The sequence below is a fragment of the Xenopus tropicalis genome, chromosome 3, assembly GCF_000004195.4.
Source record: "Xenopus tropicalis strain Nigerian chromosome 3, UCB_Xtro_10.0, whole genome shotgun sequence".
Classification (NCBI taxonomy): domain Eukaryota; kingdom Metazoa; phylum Chordata; class Amphibia; order Anura; family Pipidae; genus Xenopus; species Xenopus tropicalis.
The window spans coordinates 153,749,635-153,761,345 of record NC_030679.2 but is presented as its reverse complement, the minus strand read 5'-3'; the positions used below and the strand labels follow the sequence as shown (position 1 = coordinate 153,761,345).

Sequence of the window (11,711 nt, the reverse complement as noted above, 5' to 3'; positions counted from 1 at the left end):
GACTCAGCATCCGTGTACGGGGATCGCATAGCTGATTTCCACGGGCTCCGCACCCTCTTCTGTATTATGATTGGAGGACGAGCCGCTCTGTGGGAGGGCCGTGCGCTACTGGCGACGCATGCGCTCTCGGCTCTCAGTTTTGACCCGTCCCACTTGTTTCATAAGAGCGGCTGCTAGAAACTGAATTGGAGAGTGAAGCGGTGATGTAACCGAACGTCATAAGGGGAGGGCTTTATGCACGATGGACGTGTAATGGCGCCAATTACACCTCAGATGGGTGATTCGTGGTGTATGTGCTGCGCATGCGTAGTGCTTATTGACTGATGGGTTTTGTGCTGTGCGGGAATCGCTTGTCCGGGGGCCCGGAGATCTTACCGGTGCATTAAGGCGCTGCCCTTGGCTGTAACGGAACAGTGCCCGACCATTGTGCTCTGGGAATCTGACGTTTAAGTAGTGGGCCTCGGATCCCCGACCTGGAGTATTTTTTCTTGCCGTCTAGCCCTCAAGGCGTTCGGACTCCGCCTCAGGAAAGTCCCTGGCGCCATTTGTGTGAGAGGCCTATAGGGGTCGGTGAGTTGCTGGGGTTGGACTGGGGGTGGGTTAGTGCGTTTGTACCACTAGGAGGGTATACAATTCCCGGCTCTGAACCATTAGTTTCTCCTTTATTTACAGCCCGGGCTTCCCATACAGGTTACCGTATAGAGTCCGTAGGTTACATCTCCGGGTCCCACTGGGGCACAAGGGGCCAGGCTGGGGGGGGGGGTAACAACTCCGGGGTCCCACTGGGGCACAAGAGCCCTGGCTGGGGGGGGGGGGGGGGGGTAACAACTCCGGGTCCCACTGGGGCACAAGACCCAGGCTGGGGGGGGGGGTAACAACTCCGGGGTCCCACTGGGGCACAAGACCCAGGCTGGGGGGGGGTAACAACTCCGGGGTCCCACTGGGGCACAAGACCCAGGCTGGGGGGGGGTAACAACTCCGGGGTCCCACTGGGGCACAATAGCCCTGGCTGGGGGGGGGGGTAACAACTCCGGGGTCCCACTGGGGCACAAGACCCAGGCTGGGGGGGGGGGGTAACAACTCCGGGGTCCCACTGGGGCACAAGACCCAGGCTGGGGGGGGGGGGTAACAACTCCGGGGTCCCACTGGGGCACAAGACCCAGGCTGGGGGGGGGTAACAACTCCGGGGTCCCACTGGGGCACAAGACCCAGGCTGGGGGGGGGTAACAACTCCGGGGCCAGGCTGGGGGGGGGTAACAACTCCGGGGTCCCACTGGGGCACAAGACCCAGGCTGGGGGGGGGTAACAACTCCGGGGTCACACTGGTGCACAAGGGGCCAGGCTGGGGGGGGGGTGTAACAACTCCGGGGTCCCACTGGGGCACAATAGCCCAGGCTGGGGGGGGGTAACAACTCCGGGGTCCCACTGGGGCACAATAGCCCAGGCTGGGGGGGGGGGGGGTAACAACTCCGGGGTCCCACTGGGGCACAAGACCCAGGCTGGGGGGGGGGTAACAACTCTGGGGTCCCACTGGGGCACAAGACCCAGGCTGGGGGGGTAACAACTCCGGGGTCCCACTGGGGCAGAAGGGGCCAGGCTGGGGGGGGGGTAACAACTCCGGGGTCCCACTGGGGCACAAGACCCAGGCTGGGGGGGGTAACAACTCCGGGGTCCCACTGGGGCACAAGGGGCCAGGCTGGGGGGGCAGACTGACTGTACCGGTACCCGGCTGGGCAGTTCCTGGGTCCAACCATTGGCCCCAGGTATATACCCGGTCCGGGCAATAGTAGCTACACAGGGAACCTACGGACTCTCACCTGTATGGGAAGCCCGGGCTGTAAATAAAGGAGAAACTAATGGTTCAGAGCCGGGAATTGTATATCCTCCTCCGCACAGAGAGTGAGTAACAGAGCCTCACACAGTAGTCACTAGATCCAAACAGTGAGCAGCCATTTCCCTACCCTTAATACAGACAGGAGGGGTATATGTTCCCTTTAGGTGGGGCTAATACAGACAGGAGGGGTATATGTTCCCTTTAGGTGGGGCTAATACAGACAGGAGGGGTATATGTTCCCTTTAGGTGGGGCTAATACAGACAGGAGGGGTATATGTTCCCTTTAGGTGGGGCTAATACAGACACACAGGGGTATATGTTCCCTGTAGGTGGGGCTAATACAGACACACAGGGGTATATGTTCCCTTTAGGTGGGGCTAATACAGACAGGAGGGGTATATGTTCCCTTTAGGTGGGGCTAATACAGACACACGGGTATATGTTCCCTTTAGGTGGCGCTAATACAGACACACAGGGGTATATGTTCCCTGTAGGTGGGGCTAATACAGACACACAGGGGTATATGTTCCCTTTAGGTGGGGCTAATACAGACACACAGGGGTATATGTTCCCTTTAGGTGGGGCTAATACAGACAGGAGGGGTATATGTTCCCTTTAGGTGGGGCTAATACAGACACACAGGGGTATATGTTCCCTGTAGGTGGGGCTAATACAGACAGGAGGGGTATATGTTCCCTTTAGGTGGGGCTAATACAGACAGGAGGGGTATATGTTCCCTTTAGGTGGGGCTAATACAGACAGGAGGGGTATATGTTCCCTTTAGGTGGGGCTAATACAGACACACGAGGGGTATATGTTCCCTTTAGGTGGCGCTAATACAGACACACAGGGGTATATGTTCCCTTTAGGTGGCACTAATACAGACACACAGGGGTATATGTTCCCTTTAGGTGGGGCTAATACAGACACACAGGGGTATATGTTCCCTTTAGGTGGGGCTAATACAGACAGGAGGGGTATATGTTCCCTTTAGGTGGGGCTAATACAGACACACAGGGGTATATGTTCCCTTTAGGTGGCGCTAATACAGACACACAGGGGTATATGTTCCCTGTAGGCGGGGCTAATACAGACACACAGGGGTATATGTTCCCTGTAGGTGGGGCTAATACAGACAGGAGGGGTATATGTTCCCTTTAGGTGGGGCTAATACAGACACACAGGGGTATATGTTCCCTGTAGGTGGGGCTAATACAGACACACAGGGGTATATGTTCCCTGTAGGTGGCGCTAATACAGACACACAGGGGTATATGTTCCCTGTAGGTGGGGCTAATACAGACACACAGGGGTATATGTTCCCTGTAGGTGGGGCTAATACAGACACACAGGGGTATATGTTCCCTGTAGGTGGGGCTAATACAGACACACAGGGGTATTTGTTCCCTTTAGGTGGGGCTGATACAGACAGGAGGGGTATATGTTCCCTTTAGGTGGGGCTAATACAGACACACAGGGGTATATGTTCCCTTTAGGTGGGGCTAATACAGACAGGAGGGGTATATGTTCCCTTTAGGTGGGGCTAATACAGACACACAGGGGTATATGTTCCCTGTAGGTGGGGCTAATACAGACACACAGGGGTATATGTTCCCTTTAGGTGGGGCTAATACAGACACACAGGGGTATATGTTCCCTTTAGGGTGGGGCTAATACAGACACACAGGGGTATATGTTCCCTTTAGGGTGGGGCTAATACAAACACACAGGGGTATATGTTCCCTTTATGTGGGGCTAATACAGACAGGAGGGGTATATGTTCCCTTTATGTGGGGCTAATACAGACAGGAGGGGTATATGTTCCCTTTAGGTGGGGCTAATACAGACAGGAGGGGTATATTTTCCCTTTAGGTGGGGCTAATACAGACACACAGGGGTATATGTTCCCTTTAGGTGGGGCTAATACAGACACACAGGGGTATATGTTCCCTGTAGGTGGGGCTAATACAGACAGGAGGGGTATATTTTCCCTTTAGGTGGGGCTAATACAGACAGGAGGGGTATATGTTCCCTTTATGTGGGGCTAATACAGACACACAGGGGTATATGTTCCCTTTAGGGTGGGGCTAATACAGACACACAGGGGTATATGTTCCCTTTAGGTGGGGCTAATACAGGCAGGAGGGGTATATGTTCCCTTTATGTGGGGCTAATACAGACAGGAGGGGTATATGTTTCCTTTAGGTGGGGCTAATACAGACACACAGGGGTATATGTTCCCTTTAGGTGGGGCTAATACAGACACACAGGGGTATATGTTCCCTGTAGGTGGGGCTAATACAGACACACAGGGGTATATGTTCCCTGTAGGTGGGGCTAATACAAACACACAGGGGTATATGTTCCCTTTATGTGGGGCTAATACAGACAGGAGGGGTATATGTTTCCTTTAGGTGGGGCTAATACAAACACACAGGGGTATATGTTCCCTTTATGTGGGGCTAATACAGACAGGAGGGGTATATGTTCCCTTTAGGGTGGGGCTAATACAGACACACAGGGGTATATGTTCCCTTTAGGTGGGGCTAATACAGACAGGAGGGGTATATGTTCCCTTTAGGGTGGGGCTAATACAGACAGGAGGGGTATATGTTTCCTTTAGGTGGGGCTAATACAAACACACAGGGGTATATGTTCCCTTTATGTGGGGCTAATACAGACAGGAGGGGTATATGTTCCCTTTAGGGTGGGGCTAATACAGACACACAGGGGTATATGTTCCCTTTAGGTGGGGCTAATACAGACGGGGGGGTATATGTTCCCTTTAGGTGGGGCTAATACAGTGCTGGCCGGGGTATATGTTCCCTTTAGGTGGGGCTAATACAGACACACAGGGGTATATGTTCCCTGTAGGTGGGGCTAATACAGACACACAGGGGTATTTGTTCCCTTTAGGTGGGGCTAATACAGACAGGAGGGGTATATTTTCCATTTAGGGTGGGGCTAATACAGACGGGGGTGTATATGTTCCCTTTAGGTGGGGCTAATACAGACAGGAGGGGTATATGTTCCCTTTAGGGTGGGGCTAATACAGACAGGGGGGTATATGTTCCCTTTAGGTGGGGCTAATACAGACAGGAGGGGTATATGTTCCCTTTAGGTGGGGCTAATACAGACAGGAGGGGTATATGTTCCCTTTAGGTGGGGCTAATACAGACAGGAGGGGTATATGTTCCCTTTAGGTGGGGCTAATACAGACACACGAGGGGTATATGTTCTCCCACTGCCCCCCCCCCCCCCATGGCCTCTCCCACTGCCCCCCCCCCCATGGATCTCCCACTGCCCCCCCCCCCCCCATGGCTCTCACACTGCCCCCCCCCCCATGGCTCTCGCACTGCCCCCCCCCCCCCATGGCTCTCGCACTGCCCCCCCCCCCCATGGCTCTCGCACTGCCCCCCCCATGGCTCTCGCACTGCCCCCCCCCCCTCATGGCTCTCACACTGCCCCCCCATGGCTCTCACACTGCCCCCCCCCATGGCTCTCACACTGCCCCCCCCCCCATGGCTCTCACACTGCCCCCCCCCCCCATGGCTCTCACACTGCCCCCCCCCCATGGCTCTCACACTGCCCCCCCCCCCCCATGGCTCTCACACTGCCCCCCCCCCATGGTTCTCACACTGCCCCCCCCCATGGCTCTCACACTGCCCCCCCCCCCCATGGCTCTCACACTGCCCCCCCCCATGGCTCTCACACTGCCCCCCCCCCCATGGCTCTCACACTGCCCCCCCCCCCATGGTTCTCACACTGCCCCCCCCCCCATGGCTCTCACACTGCCCCCCCCCCCCCATGGCTCTCACACTGCCCCCCCCCCCATGGTTCTCACACTGCCCCCCCCCCCATGGCTCTCACACTGCCCCCCCCCCCCCATGGCTCTCACACTGCCCCCCCCCATGGCTCTCACACTGCCCTCAGACAGGGTACAGGCTGTGGCCCCTACACAATACTGACCTTTAGCCTCTAAACACTGTGGCCCTATAGGAGCCTTTGCTTTGTTGGTATGGGCTGCCCGCTGTTAGTCCCAGGCTGCCTGGGCCGCAGTATTTATGTGCTGATATATTAATATCCCGTATGTGCAGCTTTTCTCTCCCTAGAGCTGGGTGCCTTCACACAGACCGGAGGAAAGGAGATTTCGCCATCAGCAGGGGAATGTTACGTCAGGTTTGGGGTCGATATAGGGCATAATTACAGCGAGGAGCAGAAGTCTCCGAGTGTTGGCACGTCTCTCCGCTTGTGTGAATAAAGATCAAACAGAAGCTTTTCCCTCTGCCGATATAAATACGGGGAGTTTCCAGCGTTACGGTGGGGAAATATCCTGAAGGAACCTTGGTTTGCAGCAGTGCTGTAAGTCGCTGCCCAATAAGGAAATGCCCTGAGTATCACAATGAGTGAAGGTCACAGTGGGCTCAGGATTGGGCTGAGCTCTTTAACCAATAACATTCCCCACAAATCTTTCCCAGAATCCTCCCTGCCAGGGACCTCTCTCAGCAATGTCCTTCCATTCAGGCAGCAGCGGTTTGGCTTTTCCATAGACCCGTACACCCTTGTGTAGCCCCTCCCCCTCAGTCTCCTAAAGGCCAATCAGCTGTTAGTTGTCTGCTCCAAAGTGACTTCTAGGGGAACAGTTCATGTTAAGGATTCTGTGAGTCTTTATTGTACATATCTTGTCCTTTACCAATGGGGGCGGGGGGAATCTGAGCTGTCAATCATATATTGCCTGCCCCGCCTCTATGCCACATGCAAGCAATATATGATTGACAGCTCAGATTTTTAATGACAATTACTTTAACTTCCCCTTTGCCACTTCCCAGATATCCCTTAAATAAGAAATGCAAGATTTTGCCCAAATAACATGATAGAAAAGTATATGAAATTCTTTTTTTAGGGTGACAGGTTCCCCTTTAATTGTACAAGGTGCTGGCCCAAGGGCTCCTGGGAATAAGGGATCAGCAAAGGAGTGTGGGTACAAGAGGCACATACTGATAAGCCAAATGGGGGGGAATGGGATGCACCAAGTGCTCATTTTTGCCATACAGAGAACCATGCCACGCAGAAGCCCCCGATACAGAAGTCCTCGCTGTGGGCTCCATAGAAGCACAGAGTAAGACCTTCCATAGACACAGAAGGGACCCCCAACAACTAGTTACATTACAAATCAAATGATTAACCCCGAGGGGAACATGCTGCCCCCCCAAGGGCCATTATGGGTCAGCTCCAGACTCCTTTGATTTAAAGCCCAAATACAAGAACATATAGAGCCGGGCGACTCTCCCCAATTCCCGTATTGGCAAGTAATACATATACACGAGAGGCAGTTCCAAGCCCAGAGCCACCATTGCTCCTCATTGGACAAGAACCTACCCCCGTGCTGATTGTTAAATGTAAAGCCCTGCCCCTTTTTTATTACCCTCTACTGGTATGTATTAGTGCAAAAATAAAATCCTTTAGGGTTTGTTGCATTTCTGTGTTTTGGCCATTAGGTGTCGCTGCTGTAACGTGGAAGAGCCAATACTTTTTTTTTTTTTTTTTGATGGTCATTGAAAAAAAAAAAAAAAAAACCTATAACTCATTTTCCATAAACATGGTTATTTCCAGCAGGAACAGCCCCCTAAGTTTGCCCATAGCCTGTACAGAGAGATACTATAAAACTATGGCACATAGGGATTCCCCTGTACTAAGCACAATTCAGCAGGAACAGCCCCCTAAGTTTGCTCATAGCCTGTACAGAGAGATACCATATAACTATGGCACATAGGGATTCCCCTGTACTAATCACAATTCAGCAGGAACAGCCCCCTAAGTTTGCTCATAGCCTGTACAGAGAGATACCATAAAACTATGGCACATAGGGATTCCCCTGTACTAAGCACAATTCAGCAGGAACAGCCCCCTAAGTTTGCTCATAGCCTGTACAGAGAGATACCATAAAACTATGGCACATAGGGATTCCCCTGTACTAAGCACAATTCAGCAGGAACAGCCCCCTAAGTTTGCCCATAGCCTGTACAGAGAGATACCATAAAACTATGGCACATAGGGATTCCCCTGTACTAAGCACAATTCAGCAGGAACAGCCCCCTAAGTTTTCTCATAGCCTGTACAGAGAGATACCATAAAACTATGGCACATAGGGATTCCCCTGTACTAAGCACAATTCAGCAGGAACAGCCCCCTAAGTTTTCTCATAGCCTGTACAGAGAGATCCCATAAAACTATGGCACATAGGGATTCCCCTGTACTAAGCACAATTCAGCAGGAACAGCCCCCTAAGTTTTCTCATAGCCTGTACAGAGAGATCCCATAAAACTATGGCACATAGGGATTCCCCTGTACTAAGCACAATTCAGCAGGAACAGCCCCCTAAGTTTGCTCATAGCCTGTACAGAGAGATACCATAAAACTATGGCACATAGGGATTCCCCTGTACTAAGCACAATTCAGCAGGAACAGCCTCTAAGTATGCCCATAGCCTGTACAGAGAGATACCATAAAACTATGGCAGCATAGGGATTCCCCTGTACTAAGCACAATTCAGCAGGAACAGCCCCCTAAGTTTGCTCATAGCCTGTACAGAGAGATCCCATAAAAATATGGCACATAGGGATTCCCCTGTACTAAGCACAATTCAGCAGGAACAGCCCCCTAAGTTTGCTCATAGCCTGTACAGAGAGATACCATATAACTATGGCACATAGGGATTCCCCTGTACTAAGCACAATTCAGCAGGAACAGCCCCCTAAGTTTGCCCATAGCCTGTACAGAGAGATACCATAAAACTATGGCACATAGGGACCCCCCTGTACTAAGCACAATTCAGAAGGAACAGCCCCTAAGTTTGCTCATAGCCTGTGCAGAGAGATACCATAAAACTATGGCACATAGGGATTCCCCTGTACTAAGCACAATTCAGCAGGAACAGCCCCCTAAGTTTGCTCATAGCCTGTACAGAGAGATACCATAAAACTATAGCACATAGGGATTCCCCTGTACTAAGCACAATTCAGCAGGAACAGCCCCCTAAGTTTGCTCATAGCCTGTACAGAGAGATCCCATAAAACTATAGCACATAGGGATTCCCCTGTACTAAGCACAATTCAGCAGGAACAGCCCCCTAAGTTTGCTCATAGCCTGTACAGAGAGATCCCATAAAAATATGGCATATAGGGATTCCCCTGTACTAAGCACAATTCAGCAGGAACAGCCCCCTAAGTTTGCCCATAGCCTGTACAGAGAGATACCATAAAACTATGGCACATAGGGATTCCCCTGTACTAAGCACAATTCAGCAGGAACAGCCCCCTAAGTTTGCTCATAGCCTGTACAGAGAGATACCATAAAAATATGGCACATAGGGATTCCCCTGTACTAAGCACAATTCAGCAGGAACAGCCCCCTAAGTTTGCCCATAGCCTGTACAGAGAGATACCATAAAACTATGGCACATAGGGATTCCCCTGTACTAAGCACAATTCAGCAGGAACAGCCCCCTAAGTTTGCCCATAGCCTGTACAGAGAGATACCATAAAACTATGGCACATAGGGATTCCCCTGTACTAAGCACAATTCAGCAGGAACAGCCCCCTAAGTTTGCTCATAGCCTGTACAGAGAGATCCCATAAAAATATGGCACATAGGGATTCCCCTGTACTAAGCACAATTCAGCAGGAACAGCCCCCTAAGTTTGCCCATAGCCTGTACAGAGAGATACCATAAAACTATGGCACATAGGGATTCCCCTGTACTAAGCACAATTCAGCAGGAACAGCCCCCTAAGTTTGCCCATAGCCTGTACAGAGAGATACCATAGAACTATGGCACATAGGGACCCCCCTGTACTAAGCACAATTCAGAAGGAACAGCCCCCTAAGTTTGCTCATAGCCTGTACAGAGAGATACCATAAAACTATGGCACATAGGGATTCCCCTGTACTAAGCACAATTCAGCAGGAACAGCCCCCTAAGTTTGCCCATAGCCTGTACAGAGAGATACCATAAAACTATGGCACATAGGGATTCCCCTGTACTAAGCACAATTCAGCAGGAACAGCCCCCTAAGTTTGCTCATAGCCTGTACAGAGATATACCATAAAACTATGGCACATAGGGATTCCCCTGTACTAAGCACAATTCAGCAGGAACAGCCCCCTAAGTTTGCTCATAGCCTGTACAGAGAGATCCCATAAAACTATGGCACATAGGGATTCCCCTGTACTAAGCACAATTCAGCAGGAACAGCCCCCTAAGTTTTCTCATAGCCTGTACAGAGAGATCCCATAAAACTATGGCACATAGGGATTCCCCTGTACTAAGCACAATTCAGCAGGAACAGCCCCCTAAGTTTGCTCATAGCCTGTACAGAGAGATACCATAAAACTATGGCACATAGGGATTCCCCTGTACTAAGCACAATTCAGCAGGAACAGCCTCTAAGTATGCCCATAGCCTGTACAGAGAGATACCATAAAACTATGGCAGCATAGGGATTCCCCTGTACTAAGCACAATTCAGCAGGAACAGCCCCCTAAGTTTGCTCATAGCCTGTACAGAGAGATACCATAAAACTATGGCACATAGGGATTCCCCTGTACTAAGCACAATTCAGCAGGAACAGCCCCCTAAGTTGCTCATAGCCTGTACAGAAAGATACCATAAAACTATGGCACATAGGGATTCCCCTGTACTAAGCACAATTCAGCAGGAACAGCCCCCTAAGTTTGCTCATAGCCTGTACAGAGAGATCCCATAAAACTATGGCACATAGGGATTCCCCTGTACTAAGCACAATTCAGCAGGAACAGCCCCCTAAGTTTTCTCATAGCCTGTACAGAGAGATCCCATAAAACTATGGCACATAGGGATTCCCCTGTACTAAGCACAATTCAGCAGGAACAGCCCCCTAAGTTTGCCCATAGCCTGTACAGAGAGATACCATAAAACTATGGCACATAGGGATTCCCCTGTACTAAGCACAATTCAGCAGGAACAGCCTCTAAGTATGCCCATAGCCTATACAGAGAGATACCATAAAACTATGGCAGCATAGGGATTCCCCTGTACTAAGCACAATTCAGCAGGAACAGCCCCCTAAGTTTGCCCATAGCCTGTACAGAGAGATACCATAAAACTATGGCACATAGGGATTCCCCTGTACTAAGCACAATTCAGCAGGAACCGCCCACTAGTGCTCACCTGACCGTGTGTGCTGCTGGGTGCTGATCGCAGGTTGTGTGGTGCTCGTTGAGCTCAATCATGAGCAATTGTAGCCCTGGAGGGTGTGGTGCGCCCAAGGATGCTGATCCAGGAAAGCCCCAGGCCTCATCTGAGTCACCTAGGCCTCGGGGTGCTTCTGCAGAAGGAGGAGTTTCTGAGGGGCCCCAAGCGGAGTCCCCAGTGCAAGTTGCGGGGTTTAACCCTGATATGCTGCCGCATGAACCGGGATTCCAGGAAAATCTGGCCAAGGGAATTCAGAAGTTTAAGGAGAAAAGGGCTGAGCTTGCGGCTCTGAAATCTCTAATAAAGACCAAGAGGTATGAGTGCGCTAAGGCCTACAGCCTGGCCCGGCCCCGCAAGAAGGTAGAGATTGCTGCCCTGTGTGACAAGCAGCGCACTCTGGAGCGGGAGCTGGACTTCCTTGGCAAGGGAATCGGTGCGGTAAAGGAATCGTTTGATAATGCCGAGCGGTTCCGGGAGATGGAGCAGAGGCGCCAGGAGGAAAAATACAGGGCATCGCTGAGAAGCAGAGCCATTACTGAGGTGTCCAGCGATGAGGAGCCTGAAAGCTCTGGGGCCCTCCAGCCAAACCGGCCAGCTCCAAAGTGCCAAGGAACACCCACTGGCACTCCTACTGGTACCCCCACTG

General features: G+C 51.7%; 1 protein-coding gene across 1 annotated transcript in view; it reads left to right on the top strand.

Annotated features, from left to right (window-relative positions):
- Positions 1-72: 72 nt before the first annotated feature.
- shbg (sex hormone binding globulin) overlaps positions 73-11,711 on the top strand; it is a 62,459-nt gene continuing 50,820 nt past the window's right edge. Inside the window, exon 1 of the mRNA XM_031899657.1 lies at positions 73-570. The gene's annotated coding sequence lies outside the window, so the exon portion shown is untranslated. The remainder of the gene's footprint in view (positions 571-11,711) is intronic.